Consider the following 19,908-nt stretch of genomic DNA (forward strand, 5'->3'; position numbering starts at 1 on the left):
GCCATCTCTCCAGCCCCTGGTATTCATTTTTAACAAAGGTGAACTTTTTATACGTACACTGGTTTTAGTCTTTAATTTTTTTTCATTTTTGTTTTTTCAAGTCATTGTTTCTCTGTATAGCCCTGGCTGTCCTAAAACACACTCTGTAAAGCAGGCTGGCCTAGAACTCAGAGACTAACAGCCTCTGCCTCCTGAGTGCTGGGATTGAAGACGTGCATTACCAGCCACCACAGCCCATTTATACTCTTACAGATAGTATAGCTTCATGTTCTTTATACCTGCATTGACAATTTCTTTAAAATTGAAGTACTTAGCACTTAATATTTAAGGTAATTATTGATCTAATTAGATTTATTCAATTTTATCATTTGGTTCTATTTTTTTTAACTCTTGTAATTGTTCCTATTCTTCCTCTTACATAATTTTCAAAGATAATTCAAATATTTTTAGCATTTCATTTAAAAGTTTTTATTGAAAAAAATTCTTATTTAAGGGGAAAAATCTTATTTAAGGGAAAAAAATCTTATTTAAGGGAATAAAAATTCTTATTTAAGGAAAACAAGTTTTTATTGCTTCATCAACTATATTACTTTGTATTATTTAGTAGTTTCTCTATGATTATGATATACAATTCAGTCATTAAAAATTGATGTATCTTGTGTGTATGACATATTCATATGTATGTATACATATATGTGTGTGTATGTATGCGTACCACATGTATGACTGGTGCCTGTGGAGGGTATCAGATCCCCTGGACCAGGAGTTGCAGATGGCTGGTGCCATTCTGTAGGTACTGGGAACTGAACCTGGATCCTCTGGAAGGACAGCAGGTGCTGTATAACCACCAAGCCATCTCTCCAGCCACTCTAACCCAGTCTTTCAAAGTTCAACTAGAATGTTGTTGTTGTTGTTGTTGTTGTTGTTTATGTAAAATGTCAACAGAGATCATGAAAGCACATAGAACTTCCCTACTTCCTCCTCTGTCGTATATTTTCTTGTCATTTCATAGAAGGTTTTTGTTGTTTGGTTGGTTTTGTTCATTCGATTTTGTTCTTGTGGGTTTTATTTTTGTTTTGGGGGGATCTGTTTGCTTGTTTGGTCTCTTTGTTTTTTGATACAGTGTGTCTCCGTGCAGTTTTAGCTGTCATGGAACTCAGTAATGTAGACCAGGGTGGCCTCAAACTCACAGAGATCCTCCTGCCTCTGTCTCCTCAGTGCTGGAAATAGAGGCATGTACCACAGTGCCCAGCTTTTTCTAACAGTTTTATGTATTCGCGTTATTATATATGTAAGCAATAACGACATTGAAAACTCTAGGGGACTATTATGCTTTAACTATCCATACATCTTTTAATAGAGCCTAGAAGGATAGAAACAGTGTTTTATTGTAAGCAGATATTTACCATGTCTGCTGACTTGGTTTGCTCCTGAGGATCCACACGTTGTCAGTGTCCTTTCCTCTTCACAGGAGGGACTTCCATTGTCACTTCTGGTAGCACAGGTCTGCTGAAGACAAGTGTCTTTTAGTTTCCCATTTATAAAGTTGACTTAATTCTGTCATTATTCCTAAAGGATACCTCCATTGAACATGGAAATCAGGACTAACTTATCTACTGTGGCAGCTTTTAAGATGATATTCTATTGTTTTTTGGCATCTACATTTTTCTGAGCAAAACAAACTGTTGGCACTTGAAGTATTAGTCTTTAGTATGAAAAGCACTTCTTTGTCTGGTTTACAGATTTCTTTGTTAAGTGTCAGACAGTCATGTGTCTAGTCTTCGTTTCCTAGGAAGAGCCCTCCCCATTCTAACCTGTACCTGACTCACCTCACCTTTCTGGTGTCTTGTCTACCAGGCAGACCCTCTGCATCTGGCCCCCGCTGCTATCTACTTTCTTTACTTACAAGATATCTATGCTAATGTTAAGCTGATTGACAAGTTAATTTTTTATAATTTACTTGGGTCACTGTAGTTCCATAACAATACTTGACACCCTGCCCACAGTGTGCTTGCGAGCCTTCCTAGGACTCTCATCTGCTGTGGGCTATACATTTTGTTAAGAGGAATATAGTATCTAGTATGTCTATTGGAAACTTTCCAGGTTCAAGGGGTTAAGACATCATTAGACTTGGTGGTGAACGGTTTTACCCACCGAACATCTCTCAGGTCAACAAAGCAATTTCTACCAAAAACGCTTACTCCTAGCATCTTTTAAAGATTTTTTTTAAAGGTCTTTTATTTTGTGTCTCAGGGTATTTTGCCAGCATGCATGTATGCATGCATGCATGAATGTAAGCTAGTGTCCCTGGAGACTGGAAGATGGATCCCCTGGAACTGGAGCTATAGGTATTGTGAGCCATCATGTGGGTGCTGGGAACTGAGCCCAGGTTCTCTAGAACAGCCTGTGCTCTTAACCACTGAACAAATCCCAAGAAAAAGCCTCCAAAGCTTTGTATTGAAGTAATTACTCCCAGTTTTGTGTTGTTTTTGTTAGATTTACTTTAATTATGTGTATTTATTTATGTGTAAGATTTGTGTGTGTGTGTGTGTGTGTGTGTGTGTGTCACTGAAGCTATCAGATGCCCCTGGAGCTGAAGTTACAGATGTATGTGAGGTGCTATAATGGTGCCAGGGAGGAACTGAGTCCTCTGCAAGGATTCTCAGCACTGAGGTATCTTTCCAGCCCCTACGGATACATCCTACTCCTGTATCTCTGATAAAGCAACAAAAATTTCTCTGGTTTAACTAGAAAGCATTTGGTTCATTTTTGTTTGTTTGTTTGTTTTGTTTTCGAGACAGCGTTTCTCTGTGTAGCCCTGGCTGTCCTGGAACTCACTCTATAGACCAGGCTGGCCTCGAACTCAGAAATCCGCCTGCCTCTGCCTCCCGATTGCTGGGATTAAAGGCATGCGTGTGCCACATTTGGTTCATTTTTAAACCCTTACGAATTATTAGATACATTTTAAAGGACAATGAATATTAGAAATGGTAGTATCAGGCTGGTGAGATGGCTCAGTGGGTAAGAGCACCCGACTGCTCTTCCGAAGGTCCAGAGTTCAAATCCCAGCAACCACATGGTGGCTCACAACCATCCGTAACAAGATCTGACTCCCTCTTCTGGAGTGTCTGAAGACAGCTACAGTGTACTTACATATAATAAATAAATAAATCTTAAAAAAAAAAAGAAATGGTAGTATCAACCCCCTACTTATCCTTTTAAAACAATTTCAGATACTAGGAAATACTTGGATATACTTGTCCGTGTTCTCTTCATCTATTCCTTGCCTCAGGAGATTATCTGAAGTAAATCACACATACGTTACTTCACTTCTGTGTGAGTGTGCAGCTCGGAACCACACTCAGGAGTCACACATCCAGGGCAAGCATTCTGTGAACTGCCCTAAATTCCTAGTCCCACAGAACTTTGGTTTGCTTGTCTGTTTATCCAAATAGAGTTTCTCTGTAGCTCTTGATGTCCTGGAACTCACTCTGTAGAGCAGGCTGGCCTGGAACTCAGAGATCAACCTGCTTCTGCCTCCCAAGTACTGAGATTAAAGGTGTGTGGCACCACCAGCCAGAAAACTTTTGCTAGTAGAATAATAACTTGACATCTCAAAATAATTTTCAATATCATTAATGTTGGGAGCAATTGAAGGTTCTGGCACCCACAGATCACTAGGGAAACCAGGAATGTTAATAATCACACAGGTGTGTCTCCTCAAAGGAGGAAATTCCTGTTTTCCCATTCAGAAGCTTGGTGATCTATGTTTTCTGCTGGGTTGGGCCATATCAAGCCTCCACAACCATGACTAGGGGGATGACTAGTAGTCTAAATGACCCTCATGTTATCTGTATAGCCAGAGGCTTCCCCAAGCTCCCACCACCAGGACTGGAGGTGGCTAATGTCCGTAACAACCTTTATACTATCTGTATGGCAGATCCTTTCTCAGCCCCTTAAGCTAGGGCAGATAGCTTATCTCCAGAACCCATCCTCTGGGCGGGAAGGACACATACCCTGAGCTGAGTTTCAACATAATTATGCTTCCTTGAGCACTGGAGATTGTGTTACACCTGGAAATGTTTTTTCCAAATTATACTGTATTTAAATGTGCTGCAATGAACCGATCTCCTGGCATCAGACTCTGGAAGTTCGTTCCATCCAGTCCGCTGACCAAGTTGGGCTGAACCAAGTTTTCATTTTTACTTCTTCAAGGTTCATTTTCCCTGCTTGCCATGACACCTGCAGGGACCCCTCACATCAGTACATGAACATTAGTCAGCTTTTCCTTCTTGTATCACTATCTTAACTGCTAGGTGTTCTTATTTCAAGATGACAAACCAAAACAGCATCTATCTAGTGATTTATTTGATACATTTTTAAAGCCTTTTAGAGGAAGATTAATTTTATTTATTTATTTTTGTCCACCAGTCCTATGGGTGCAATGTCCTTCAAATGCTCCCGACATTCATGTTATTGAAAATTATTTTGAGATGTCAAATTGTACAGCAAATAGTTTACTAAAAAAGCTTTTGCCTGCACGTCCCACTTGCAGAGATGGCAGGCCTCCAATCACTGCGCTGGTCTTACTTTTAGTTCTGAACGGTAACTGCCAGCTTTCTGTGTCGCATCACCTAGTCTCATCCTAAGCTGGCAAGCTTCACTTGTATTGTGTTTTCTAAAAACAGTTTTAAAGATCCTGTCCCTTTGTCCTAAGTAGTAGTGACATAATCAGAATGTGTTGTTGCAAAAAAGAGATAAAATAACCATGTGTCTGTAGGCTGCATTTAGCCAGGAACTCTGACATTTCCACTAAATTCCCAATACGTTGCAATAATGTTACTTTATTTTGATGTATTTGATATTTGTAATGGTGTCTCTTTAACTTTGTACAGTGGTTATCTGAGCCTTTCTTTCCCTCATAAATGACCACTTTACTTAATTTTTTAAGTATTTCCTGGTTAAAATATTTCTTCAGTAAATACTGGTGTGTGTGTGTGTGTGTGTGTGTATGTGTGTGTGTGTGAGAGAGAGAGAGAGAAAGAGAGAGAGAGAGAGAGAGAGAGAGAGAGAGAGAGAGAGAGAGAGGACTGACTCATTATGTAGCCCAGACTGGCCTGGAACTCTGTGCAGCTCAGGCTGGAGCTCAGGGCCTGCTGCCTGAGTCTGAGCGCTGGGACTTGACCTGTGCACCCTCACACCGCGCACCAATTCTTTTGCCTTTATGATCGCTATCTTCTATTTTCCATGAATGAATCTAACATTTTCTCACATCTTAGAGTAGGTTTCTAGATCATTGTTTTGGGGGTGGAGGGGCTGGGAGTTTTTTTCTTTGGGAATATATGTATATCAGTCTCTCAATTTGACTCTAAGAAATATATTCTATAAGTGTATTTTTTTTTTAATTTATTTATTTATTATATGTAAGTACACTGTAGCTGTCCTCAGACACTCCAGAAGAGGGAGTCAGACCTCGTTAGGGATGGTTGTGAGCCACCATGTGGTTGCTGGGATTTGAACTCCTGACCTTTGGAAGAGCAGTCGGGTGCTCTTACCCACTGAGCCATCTCACCAGCCCGAAATATATTCTATAAGTGTATTTGTTTATTTTGGTGCTAAGGCTTGAACCCAAGGCCTTGACTATGCTAACATGTGCTCTACTACTGAACCTTGTCCTCAGCGTCACACGTTTTTACATATACACATATACTTAGGTATGTGTGTGTTTTTCTTCACTTTAAAATACTCTATACTTTCCACCGTATTATAATTTGCGGATACTTGCACATATGGCTTAGTTTCCCAATCACAGACACCACCTAGACATTGGTTACATATTCGTCCTGAGAGTGAAGCTCTTCACGCCTCCTCCTGCCGTCACAGTTCTTCTCTTCAAGCCACTCCCAAACAAAACGGAGGACTGCGGAGCTTCCTGGCTTTCACTTTAAAACTTTGTATTTCATCTTTTTGATAGATGGGGAACAGTGCCACAGCGAAAGCACGGAAGCCAGAGGACAACTTGCTGGAACCTTCAGGTTTGGTGGCAGGGGCCTTTACCTGTTGGTCCCTAAATCTAGAAGCCAGATCAGTAATTTATAGCGATATTTCTCCTTAGTTTCCATGGCCTGGTGTTTCAGAGGTGTGGTGACATACAACGGTTTAGTGAGCCACATCCTTCTAACAGATATGTGGTTTCTCTCCTCTCTATTGCTAACAGCAGCATTATAAATGTCCTTGTACATAAGTGATTATAAATATTTTCAAATTATTTGTACTTTTTTCATAAGATAGAGGCATTGGATCCCTCTGGAAATGGAGTTATAGGTAGTTTGGAACTATGTACAATGTAGTGGAATCAAACTCAGATCCTCTATAAGAACAGCAAGTATCTTTAACCAGTGAGATAGATGCCTCTCCAGCCTCTAAATTTTTTGTCCTCTTGAAAACTCAACCGTTGCTCTCTGTAACAGTTTCTATCTTTTCACAAAGAAGCTTAATTAGGGATGAGAGTTACAGTTATCTGTGGGCATAGGATATGCATTTAGATTACATTAGAAACCACATTGGTAGGGCTACAGGGAAATGACTCGGTGGGTAAGGGTACACGCTACCAAGCCTGAGGACCTGAGTTCGATCCCTGAGACCCACATATTGGAAGAAGAGAACAAACCCCTTCAAGTTGCCCTCTGACCTCTACATGTACACCGTGGTACCCTGCCTGCCCCTAAGTAAATAAACATAAAAAAAGACAAGAAAGACAAGAAATCACATCAGCAGTAATAGGTTCTCCTCTGGGGTCTATGGCCTCACCAGCCATGGGACAATGTTTAGATTTATAGCACCAGGCATGAATTCCCTCCTACTGAGCAGGTCTTAGGTCCATTTAGCTGTTGGCTACCCACAGGTAAAAGGGTCACTAGGGCACCAGATGAGAATATCTTGCCAGACCAGGTATCGTTGTGATTCATTGGTTTTACAACCGGTAGACTACTGATTGCTTTTGCTTGTTAGCTTGCATAGCACCTTCTGATTCTCTGAGCCGTGGCCCTCAGGGAGGAGCCTTCCAGGCATGAACTGCGGGCTGCTCAAGCTTCACTGTGCAAGCCTATATATACCTAAGGCTCAGGGGAAATAACTCATGGGGGGATGAAACTACTGTATGAGTCAAAGGACCATGACACTTATGAGTTAGTGTCTTTTTGACCTGAAAGAGAAGCTGTACCCATTAAATCTCAACACTATAATTGCCTAACCAAGACTTGCATAATGGTAACACCAGTTGATACACCAATGTGGATGAGAGAAATTTCACAGAGCCCCACCCCTGGAAGAAGAGCTATCATCAATCAGTGGTTGCTGAGAAAGGGAGAATCAGTTTTCTCCAAGGACAAACTCCCTGACAGCTTATCCCATCCCAAGTGGTCATTCTTTAACACATGTACACATGAGCAACACAGAATGGACTCAATAGATCAATAGGTTTTCTCTCTGTCTCTCTCTCTGTCTCTCTCTGTCTCTCTCTCTCTGTGTGTGTGTGTCTGTCTGTCTGTGAGCAAAGACCCAGTAGTCAAAGATACTGAATCCATCTAGAACTTGATTAACAAGCAGTTACTGCCTGATAAGGGTGCTGGGAATTGAACTCAGGTCTTCTGAGTTTAACTGCTGAGTCTTGTCTCCAATCCATCTAGCCTTACTGTTTTATTTTGTTTTTTGTTTTTGGAAGACAGGGTCTCATTATGTAGCTCTGGCTGTCCTGGAACTCACTTTGTAGATCAGACCAGCCTCAAAGTCACGAACATCTGCCTGCCTCCAAAGGCACGTGCCACTACCCCCTGCCCAACATTATCCTTATGCTAGGGACAGCTTTGCTAGGGATGGCTTTGGGTTTGGGGGCCTATGGTGATTTTGAATGAACTTGAGGACTGTTGTTATACATTTACATTTGATGGCATTGCACTGAACATATAGAATACTTTTGGCAACATAGACAATTTCACGGTATTAGTTCTATTGTGTGAGCTCCCAATTTGAGTGTCCCCTTCAATTCCTTGCTTCAGAGTTTTAACTGTAGAAATCTTTCGTTTTCTGGCTTAGGTTACACCTGTTTGGTTTCTTTCTTTTTTTTTTTTTCCTGGTTCTGAGGTTACTGTGAACAGTGTTTTCCCTCAAATTCTCCCCTTTTTCACTGTGTTTGTTATTGGTACATAGAAAACTAATGATACTTTTACATTGATATTGTAACCTGTTACTTTGTTAAAAGTGTATTAGATCTAATAACTTACTGGTGAAATGTTTTGCTTTTTTGAGACTCAGTACCATGTAGCTCAGGCTGGCCTCACACTGTATAAATAACCTTGAACTACTGATGTTACCACAGCCCATGCTCTGGAATAAAGCCCTGTGCCACTCCAGCTAGTGCCTGTGAGGGACCAATCCCAGGGCCTAGTGCATGCTAGGCAAGAATTCCAGCAGGGAAGCTACATCTGTAAGCCTCTGGTAGAGACTGCAGAGTTCTGAAGTACAGGAACCTATCAGTTTCAAGCATGGAGGATTTGACTTCTCACAGTGTCAGGCTCATGTCCTCCTCTTCCTTGACTGCTCTGCCTTGCCTAACAATTCAACAATATCAACCCCTTCCCAAATGTTTTGTTTGTTTTTGAAAGGGCTTCTCTGTGTAACCTGTCTTAGGTCTGACTGTGTGGACCAGGCTGGCTTTGAACACACAAAGATCCACCTGCCTAGCAAGAAAGTATGTGCTACCCGCCCTGGCTCAGAGGCCAACTTTGAAGAGAAGGTTCCCTCCTTGCACCTTGCTGAGACAAGGTCTCTGGCTGTTTCCACCACTGTGCTGAATGCACACTGCAGGAGAGCCAGCTTTCACAGTTTCAGCCAATTCACCCACGTCTAGCTCCCATCTCGTGGTAGGGATGGTGTTACAGATGTATGCTGCTGCATCCATCTCTTTATGTGGGTTCTGTGGATCAAACTCAGGTTGACAGGCCAGTGTGGCCAGCACCTTTCCCTGCAGAGCCAACTTCCCAGCCCTGGAGCACATACTTTTACTCTGCTCCCAGTTTTAGGGGAAATGCATCTAGTTTTCCCTATTTAGTATGTTGGCTAAGGGTTTGTGCTATTTAGTCATTATTATCCTGGGGTATGTTCCCTCTCTGCCTAGTTTCTTCAGAGCTTTTATGATGAAGGATGTTAAATTCTGTTTGGCCATCTCTTTAAGCCACTGAGGTGATCCTGTGAGTTTGGTCTCTGGTTGTTATTTATGTGCTGAATTAAATTTACTATCATGCACATGCTAAACATTCTCTGACTATCTGGAGTGAAATGAATTTGATGCAAGATTTTTAAAAAATTATTTGCTGATTTCATTTTGCAAGTATCTTATTAAGAATTCTTTTATCTATGTTCATCAGGAAAACTGGTCTTATTTGTTGTTGGTTTTTTTTTCTGGTTTACCAAGATCATGTCAATCCTCATGAAACTCCTCCTGAGTGTTGGGATACAGTGACAAGTCACCACGCCAATATTTGCGGGGTTTTCTTGATACAGAATCTCACCAGTAGTCCAGGTTGGCTTGGAAGTCACTCTGTATCCAAGGCTGGTCTCCAGTTCAGAGAATGTCTCCTGCCTTGGCCTCCCTTGTGCTGAGAAATCTATGGTTAGTATTTGTCTTAGTCACTGTTTTACTGTGTGAAGAGACACCATGGCCAAGGTATGTCTTATAAAAGGAAGCATTTAACTGAGGGCTCGCTCACAGTTTTACAGGGTTACATGACCATCATAGTGGGAAACAGACAGAGACAGTCTGGACCACCAGCTAGGAGCTTTCCATCCTGATCTGCAGGCTACAGGGAGAGAGAAACTCAGAGAGGCAGAGAGTGAGCCTGGGCCTGGCTTAAGCGTTTGAGCCCTCAAAGCACATGAGCAATGACACACTTCCTTCAACAAGGCCACACCTCCTCCAACAAGGCCACACCTCCTCCAACAAGGCCACACCTCCTCCAACAAGGCCACACCTCCTCCAAGGCCACACCTCCTCCAACAAAACCACACTCCCTAATCTTTCTTACAGTTCTACCAATCAGGTCCAAGCATTCAAACATGAACCTATGGAGTCTATTCTCATTCAAACTACCACAGAACCTGTTTCCAACTTCTAATATTATTTCAGTCTATGTGTGCTTTTGCCATTGAGGCATGTTTCTTGCATATAATAAATAGCAGGGAAATTATATTTACTATTTAACTGTGTGTGTGCACATGCGCCTGAGTGTGTGTCTGTGCATCACGTATGTGCAGGAGCCCGGAGAGATCAGAAAAAGATCCCCTGCAACTGGAGACATGGGTAGTTGAGAACTACATGTGGGTAGATCACCAAACTCAGGTCCTCAGCAAAAGCATAAGCGTTCTTAACCACTGAGCCACCTCTCCAGTCCCTGGAAATTATTTTTTAATCCAATCAGGTAGTTTGCATCTTTTGAGAGTTAAGAGCATTTTATGTTATGTTACTATTGAGAAGTATTTGCTGGTTCCTGTAATTCTGTTGATAGTTTTCCTAACTGGGTTAAATACTATTCCATGTTTCTTGTGTGCATCTCCTAGGGGCTCACTGGTATAGTGAGACAGATATGCTGACATCTCTTCTGCCATAAACTTCATTCTTTCCTGGGTCGGTCGATGGATGACTTTCTTCCTCTTCTGTGAATGGCCAGTCCTGGCTGCTGCTTTTTCTTTTATTATTCCTTCCTTCCTTCCTTCCTTCCTTCCTTCCTTCCTTCCTTCCTTCCTTCCTTCTTCTTTCCTTCTTTCAGGGCCTTATATGTCCTTGGTTGGCCTGGAACTTGATTTGTAGATGAAGAAGACCTTGGGTTTCTGATCCTCCTGCCTCCACTTCTTAGGTGCTGAGATCACAGACGTGTGCTCCCTTGCCTAGGTTTATACAGTGCTGCGGATTCCAGAGCCTGGGGCTTCTTAGGCAAACACTTTACCCTGCTTTAGCTCCTGTGTGTAACACTTCTTCAAGCAGGCATTCGCAATGCTCGTGTATTCCTTGTGAATTAATTTAGTTTGTGCTTATACTGGAATTCCATGTCTGGATTGGTTCTCAGAGATAAGTGTGAGACATGGCAGTATTGGTTGTCATTTATTTATTGTTTGCGCTTAAAATGGGTCATTATGTGCTTAGCTGGCTTTATAAACAGGGCATCAGTTTTTACTTGGAACTTACTTCTCGCTGGTGTCCACATCTTTCCCTAGCATCCAGGATTTTTCTGCTATGATTCAGCTGCACATACTTTCAACGCCTTCACTGTGTCTATTAGGGATGTCTGTCTCTCACTCCCTTGACAGAGACAGAATTCTTAAGAATATACTCGATGGTTGTGGTGGTGGTGGAGCACGCCTCTAATCCCAGCACTCAGAGGCAAAAGCAGGTGGATCGCTGAGTTAGAGGCCAGCCTGGTCTACAGATTCCAGGCCAGCCAGGAATACACAGAGAAACCTTGTCTCAAAAAGACCAAAAACAAAAACAAGCACACAAACGAAAAGTTTAGAAATACTTTAAACCTAGTAAAAATCAATTGTTAGAATTGGAATGGCTTCTTCCTAGATCCAGGTCTCCCAGGACTGTGTTTAGGGGAGTGACTGTTGAAGCGTAGTCCTTTGCCATTTTGCCTGCTCTGGCTGTTTTGCCTAGGTTCAAGCCATCCTAGCAGGACTGAAAATGTTTTAAAGATACTTGGGTGCCTTCCCATCATACTATTGAAAACAGTAGTTTCAAGAAATTTGGAATTTTCCAGGGAATTTGATCCTGCGAGAAGAAAAAACCTGGGCACAGTGCCAACCACAGGAGGCGCTTGTCTCTCAGATGGGTATTTACTTCACACAGTCCTGACAGCTAATCACGCCAGTTCACTTCACTGGAGCCAAGCAGTGATGAGCATGACCACACCTTGGCCAGTGTGCTTAGTCATGCACACCCTTGTCTTCCATTTAAGTCTAAGCCTGAGCTGGCAAGCTGGCTCAGTCAGTGACGTGGTTGCCACCCAACCATGAGAACCTAAGTTCAGTTCCTCAGAACCCACATAAAACAAAACAAAACAAAACAAAAGCCTAGGTGTGTGGCGAGATCTTAGACTCCAGGTGTTAAGTGGAGACAGACAGATTCCTGAAGCCTGGCTAGTGACTTAGGGACCTCCAGCTTCAGTGAAAGACCCCATCTCAAAGAATAAAGTGGAGGTGGTGGAGAAAGATATTCCATACCAAGTACCTTCTGGACTGCAAGTGCACATGGACAAGTGCACGCACACACACACACACACACACACACACACACACGCACACAGACAGACAGACAGACAGACAGACACACACACACACACACACTATACAAAAACTCAAGCCAGGAAGCTGAAGATGAATTTGAGGGATGGTTAGTATACCTTTGTTCCTCTTTCCATTCAGTTGTGGCTACATATAATAAATTTCCTTTTTCTGTCTTTAACTATGCTGTGTATGAGTGTTTTAACTGGCCTCTGGAGGTGGGTGGCTGAGCCACGGTGGGGCCAGGCTCTGACCCTAACAACTGTGGTAACAAAGCCAGTCAAGAATCACTTGTCCGTCACACTGCATTCACTATAGATGCCTCCCTTCATTGCACAGCAGAACCCAGTGCTAGTCACACTTAGCTTTGTGGTCTGTGGGGCCAGTAGGTTCTCACTTCCCCTAGACACCACTGTCTTTATGTAGCCTGAATTGGCTAAAGCCCCAGCCAATAGATGTTGTCTGAAGTGTGTCAGAAGCAACCAGCAGAGTTCAGCAGGAGGAGGGAGAACTTGGGAACTCAAACCTCTGTCTGCCAATGTTACTCACAACTTTCCAGTCCCACCCAGTGTAAGAAGCGGAAATGATTACTAAACTGAGGCAAGACAGAGACACTCAGAGCAGAGCAGAGCCCCTTACTCAGAAATCATGTTGATGCCTCTTCCCCTCAGAGATACAAGAATTGCAGCACTATTAACAACTGCTTAGAGCCCTTCTCCCTTCATAGCTATAAACCTGCAATTTCCTAGTAATCTCACCTGAAAGCCATTTATAGGGAAAGGATGTGTCCTAAGCCTGTTGTGTAGCCCTGGTGGCTTCAGAATTTACCTTATGAGACTGAAATTCCATTCAAGTTATGCCCGAATCACCTTATAATATCACTCATCTAAAGAGAGAGAGAGAGAGAAAAGAAAAACAACAAAACAAGGTCTCTTTGCAAACTTGAAGATGTACCTTGCAAACCACCAGAAAGGCATATATGGCCAATGCTGAGACAAGTACAGCGCCCCCTTGAGCCCATACACAAACTTGGCGACTCTGGAGCCCACAGCCATGCTCTCTAGCATGTCTTCTTAGTTTTTTCTGCTGACATGTTTAAAGTCTATATTAAAATATCTTTAATGAAGCAGGGCAGTAGGGGCACATGCCAAATGCCTTTAATCCCAGCACTTAGGAGTCAGAGGCAGGTAGATCTCTGAGTTTGAGGCCAACCTGATCTACAGAGCAAGTTCCAAGATAGCCAGGACTACATAGAGAAACTCTGTCTCGAAAAACCAAAACCAAACCAACCAACCAAAAAACTTTAACAAAAATCTCTGCTTCATACTGGCTAGTCCTGAAATTCTTTCCTACATCCAAACCACAAATCCCAATTTGGCCCGGTTGAGGCCACTAAAAGATTAGTGGAGCTCCTCAGGCTGTGGAGGTTGCCAGCAGAGCGGCCTAAGCCCTGTTGCATCACCTTCTCAATGTGTATGCATCCAACTGCGACAGGCAAGCACACACAGTTTAGAGACTGAGGTATGTGCATCCCTCTTTTCTAATTATGGTCTTGGCAGACCAGCTCCTTTAGCTGCATGCACTGTGCACACAAACTGCTTGGTTGCATGTAACTTTTATTCACCTGAAGTAATTTTGTCCTCTCCAAGGCTTATTGCCTCCATCTGTTAACCTAGGCTTAGTCCTGGAAGCTTCTGGCCTCCATACAATCTAATCTAGGCCTAGAATGTTTTCAGCCTCTGAGACTTGATGTTGAATAAGCTCACCCCTCCCTAGTTCTTTCTGATTTCTGTCTACCTAGTCAACTCAGTTGTTCTGGCCCAAACTCCTTTCCATGCTGATTGATTCAATCTGGTTTCTCTTGGCCTCTCCTGAATTGCTCTGCCTGACCTCATACTAACTTTGGCAATATGTTCTGATGTTCTGAGTCCTTCTCATTCTCTGACTCTTTCCGTCTTCACCTGCATCTAGCTTGTTCTTTCTGTACAACTATATTAGTAAAACTGTCTCCTTCCCTTGTTTCTCTTTATTCATGAGAGTTGGGCATATCCTATTCTGTCAAATCTTTCTCTGGTTCATCACTTTGTCTGCCACTCAAGTAGACATCACTTTTAGACATGGGTGCTTCCTTCTACAAACTAACACTTGACCTTCATTGTTTGAGATCAAAGGTGTGTTACTAAGGGCTGAGCCACATCACTACTAGAAGCAGGGTTTTCCAGTAAACAAGACAATCTTGGGGTTCACAGTGTGATCAAATATCCTACAACACAAATTCCTCTCCAATCAATGTACTCAACTCCAAAGAATGTGCCTGGCAACTAAGTAAAACCCCCACCTATATCAAGCTACCTATTCTCTAGACAATGATCTGTTGCTCTTCCCCTAACAATAACCACCCATACGCTGTTTCTTTTCAAATAAACTATAAATTAAAAGGCAATCCAGTCTAAACTGGCTTTGGGTGCTTGTATATTAATGCAAAACTGTCCTCATGTGAACTTTTAGGGAGGAAAGCCTACTTACCACCTTATGCCTACATATGACTGAGTATGCTTAAGGTTAAAATCTAATGCCTTCTGGGGACACACACAGCAGAAAAATGATTACATGATCCAATCTATCAACCAAAATATAGACCATTAGAAATCACTTGCCGGGCGTGGTGGCGCACGCCTTTAATCCCAGCACTCGGGAGGCAGAGGCAGGCGGATTTCTGAGTTCGAGGCCAGCCTGGTCTACAAAGTGAGCTCCAGGACAGCCAGGGCTATACAGAGAAACCCTGTCTCGAAAAACCAAAAAAAAAAAAAAAAAAAAAAAAAAAAGAAATCACTTAAACCCCATAAAAGGAAACCCCATACAATCATCAGGGCCCTTGAATACTCTGTCACGTGACCCACAGACACTCTTGACAGGAATCTTTTTCTAATCTGTACTACCACTTCATTTTGAAATTATCTTACCACTTCTGCAAATTTCTGTGAGCCTTTATTTTCAGTTCTTTGGACAAACGGCCAAGAACCTGGTAACAGGCATGATGACACAAGCTTTTAATTCTAGCATTTGAGAGGCATAAACAGAACAGAGAGATCTATGAGTTCCAGGCTAGCCATGGCTACAAAAGGAAACCTGTCTCCAACCCAATTGAGCCCAACCACTGTAAAACTGGCCCTTCTGCCGGGCGCGGTGGCGCATGCCTTTAATCCCAGCACTTGGGAGGCAGAGGCAGGCGGATTTCTGAGTTCAAGGCCAGCCTGGTCTACAAAGTGAGTTCCAGGACAGCCGGGGCTATACAGAGAAACACTGTCTTGAAAAACCAAAAATAAATAAATAAATAAATAAATAAATAAATAAATAAATAAATAAAATAAAAAAACAAACTGGCCCTTCCTCCACCCTCCATCACAGATACTACTCTTCTGTGATTTCAGGTCCCCAAGAGCACTTTACTCTCTATCCTTCAGAAGGGGTCATGATTATATCAAATTCCTCCAATGGCTTTAATGCTTGTGGAAAGCTGTAGGTTTGCCCTTTGGGTAGGGCTGCCAGTCTGGCCCCTCCCTCACCCCCTATTCCCAGGGTTGCTTCATTTATTCCCTGCTTCAGCTTCTCCACAGGGACTCACAGCTAGAGCTTTGGTTTGTGTCTCACTTTTCCTGGGTTAACTTTTCTGTTTATGATTTTCAGCTGTTCTACTACTTATGAAGGGAACAATATTAACATGAGGCTAGGAAATATGGCTAGTCTGTATTTAGTAATTTATACAAGAATCTCAAGCTGCTAGCCACAGAACATTGAACACCAACAGAGCAACACCGAAACCCTTTAGCCTTCTGACTCAAAACTTTGACGCTGACCGCTACTTGCAAGGCAGAGATTGCAGAAAAGGGAAGTCCATACAGATGGGCCATGCTAGCCTCTCTGAAGTGCACCAGTCAGTGTGGATGGTGTCTCCCCCTCCCTCCCTCCTTCCCTCTGTGTGTGTGTGTGTGTTTATGCATGTAAGTGCCCTGTCCATGAAGTCCTGAAAAAGGAAGCAGACCCCCTAGACCTGGAGTTACAGGCATCAGTTGTGAGCTATTGGAACCACACGCTGGGAACCGAAATTAGCTTCTCTGTAAGAGCTGTCTGTGCTCTTAACCGCTGAGGCCGAGCCTCCTCTCCAGCCCCTGAAGACTTTTTCTTTCTTCAGTCTGAAGTTTGTTTTTACCTCTGGGTCTTCACTCATATCATTCCATGTTTAAATACCTTTTCAGCAATTCTGAACACATCAAAGCAGGGGAAAGCCTTATTTATAGGTCCAGTTATCAGTTATACAGTCATCAGTTATATTTACTTTGCACACTGTATATATTTGGGATGAAAAATCTTTTCTTTTTTTTTTTTTTAAAGATTTATTTTTTATTATATGTAAGTACACTGTAGCTGTCTTCAGACACACCAGAAGAGGGAATCAGATCTTGTTATGGATGGTTGTAAGCCACCATGTGGTTGCTGGGATTTGAACTCTGGACCTTTGGAAGAACAGTCGGGTGCTCTTACCCACTGAGCCATCTCACCAGCCCATCTTTTCATTTTTATACCAATCAACAAGCAAACAATTCTGAGATATAACAGAAGCTGGGTGTGGTGGAAGCAGAAGAAAACAACAACAACAAAACCTTAAGCCTACCTAGGCTACAGTGAGCTCCAGGCTAGCTTGCTGAGACACAGTTAAGCTGCAGATACAGTTAAGTTGAAGAACACTTGCTAGCATATTATGCTGTGCAGAGTGCTTTGTGTTTTGTTTTGTTTTGTTTTGTTTTGTGTATGTATGTATGTGAGAGAGAGAAAGACAGAGAGAGTCAGAGAGACGGAGATGAGGAGGGAGGGAGGGAGAGAGAGAGAGAGAGAGGGAGAGAGAGAGAGAGAGAGAGAGAGAAGAGAAAATCAATTTAAACAGTAGTGAAAAAGGTAATTTCCTTACCTTTCTCAGAACATAGCTCAATGCTAGTCTGGCTAGTATGTATGAATCTCTGAATTCTAGGCCTTAAAACACAACAAATGACAAACTATCAAGATAAAATATACTTAAAAACATTACAAAATATAATTTTTGAAAGAATGTAAAAATATACAACACCCATCAATAGAATGATTCAGCACTAGTAAAACATAAGTTCCAGTAAAATTAATTTATAACCAGTCTTGGCAGAGACTGAACAAGTAGATACTAAAGTTAGAATGAATAAGTAAGTATGCTGAATTCCCTGAAAAAGAAGCAGGAGAAAGCAAGCTTGGGACTGGGGTGATGGTTCAGTGATTAGGAACATGTTCTTGCTGAGGACATGGGTGCCGTTCCCAGCTCCCACAAAGCAGCTTACAGCTGCCTCTGGCTCCCACTCCAGGTGAGCCAACACCGCTTCAGCCTCTCCTGTTAATAGGTACACACTCAGGGCACACACATGCATTCAAGTAAGCCAACCACACACATAAAGTAAAAACAACCATCTTTTTTTTAAAAGAAGAAAACGTGTATTTCAGGTATAAAAACGTATTAGAAAGCTTTTATAGTTAAAATATTGTGGCATTGACATATGAACAGATAGGAGACTATAATATAAGGGAGATTATTTCCAGAAATGTATATAAGCATAGAATTGGAAATTTAGTATGCTTTAAAAGTACTATCCATGAAGAATAGGAGAAAAAAAATACTTCTAATAAAGAATACTGAGAAATTTTCATAGCCAAAAGCAAAGCCCTCAAGTGGATTAAGGGAATGAATGTAAAACAGGAAGTGAGGTAGGGAGCCGAGCGTGATGGCGCACGCCTTTAAGCCCAGCACTTGGGAGGCAGAGGCAGAGGTATTTCTGAGTTCTAGGCCAGCTTGGTCAACAAGAGTGAGTTCCAGGACAGCCAGGGCTACGTGGAGAAACCCTGTCTCGAAAAACCAAAAAAAAAAAAAACAAAAACAAAAACCAAAAAACCCCACCAACAACAAGAAACAAAAACAGGAAGTGAGGTAGGAAAGGCAAGGGAGCTCTGGCTAACATCCTTCCGTCCTCTTTCCTCTCCTTCCTGTGTGTGTGTGTGTGTGTGTGTGTGTGTGTGTGTGTGTGTGTATGTGTGTGTCAGAAGCCCAGAGTTTCAGGCAGATGTGAGCAGCAACGTGGGTGCTGGGAATTGAACCTGGGTTCTCTGAAGAGCAGCCTGCTCTTAGCTGCTGAGCCATCTCTCCTTTTAATTTCCTTGTCCTCCCCCTCACTTTGTTTCTCGAAGGACTGCAAGAGTGCTCTACTGTGGAGCCAAAGCCTCAGCCTTGCCAACTTCTTTTATTTTAGGAAAAAAGGACAATGTCATAAGTAGAACTCAAAATCCAGATGCAAGGGGCTGGAGAGATGGCTCAGCGGTTAAGAGCACTGACTGCTCTTCCAGAGGTCCTGAGTTTAATTCCCAGCAACCACATGGTGGCTCAGAACCATCTGTAATAGAATCTGATGACCTCTTCATGTGTCTGAAGACAGCTACAGTGTATGCATATACATGAAGTAAATAAATAATTATTTTTAAAATACAGATGAAATAAAAGAGCGATAAACACAATCTATTAAAATGAATATTTGCATGGCAAGCATGACAAAAATTAGGCATTGTGGCACACAGTTATAATAAGTACTCAGAAAGGTCACAAGTTCAAATCCAGCCTATCATTGCAAAAGACCCTGTCTCAAAGCAAACCAAAGCAAGCCACAATAAAGAATGTCTTAAACGCACAGACAAATCACAAAGAAATTAACTGTAGCACAAACCACAGGTAAGAAATTAAAGGGGAAAATGCTCCTAATGTATCTGTCTTTTACATCAAGGCCGAAAATAACCTCAGAAGACAGTTACAAATGATTCAGAAAAAAACACAACGTATCTCTTTGTTAGACACAGGAGGACATATTAAAAGAAAAGAAAACTAGCATGGTACAGTCTCTTTAAAAACGGTACTACTCATCCTGAGTGAAGTAACCCAATCACAAAAGAACTCACACAATATGTACTCACTGATAAGTGGATAATAGCCCAGAAACTTAGGATACCCAAGATATAAGATACAACTTGCCAAACGCATGAAATTCAAGAAGAACGAAGACCAAAGTGTGGACACTTTACCCTTTCTTAGAAATGGGAACAAAACACCCATAGAAGGAGTTACAGAGACAAAATTTGGAGCTGTGACGAAAGGATGGACCATCTAGTGACTGCCATATGCAGGGATCCATCCCATAATCAGCTTCCAAATGCTGACACCATTGCATACACTAGCAAGATTTCGCTGAAAGGACCCAGTTATAGCTCTCTCTGTGAGACTATGCCAGGGCCTAGCAAACACAGAACTGGATGATCACAGTCAGCTATTGGATGGGTCACACGGCCCCTTATGGAGGAGCTAGAGAAATTACCCAAGGAGCTAAAGGGATCTGCAACCCTATAGGTGGAACAACAATATGAACTAACCAGTACCCGGGAGCTCTTGTCTTTAGCTGCATATGTATCAAAAGATGGCCTAGTCGGCCATCACTGCAAAGAGAGGCCCATTGGACT

General features: G+C 42.3%; 1 protein-coding gene across 38 annotated transcripts in view; it reads right to left on the bottom strand.

The window, feature by feature from the left end:
* Window positions 1–19,908, bottom strand: part of Baz2b (bromodomain adjacent to zinc finger domain, 2B) — a 310,551-nt gene that overhangs the window by 260,666 nt on the left and 29,977 nt on the right. For 36 of the 38 annotated variants that reach the window (XR_001783145.2, XM_017319098.2, XM_017319095.2 and 33 more), the window contains one exon: window positions 1,407–1,506. The gene's annotated coding sequence lies outside the window, so the exon portion shown is untranslated. Of the gene's footprint in view, window positions 1–1,406; window positions 1,510–19,908 lie in introns of those variants that run through there. The other 2 variants (XM_030251827.1, XM_030251831.1) reach the window with 1 other exon arrangement.

The sequence above is a fragment of the Mus musculus genome, chromosome 2 (genome assembly GCF_000001635.26).
Source record: "Mus musculus strain C57BL/6J chromosome 2, GRCm38.p6 C57BL/6J".
Taxonomy (NCBI): domain Eukaryota; kingdom Metazoa; phylum Chordata; class Mammalia; order Rodentia; family Muridae; genus Mus; species Mus musculus.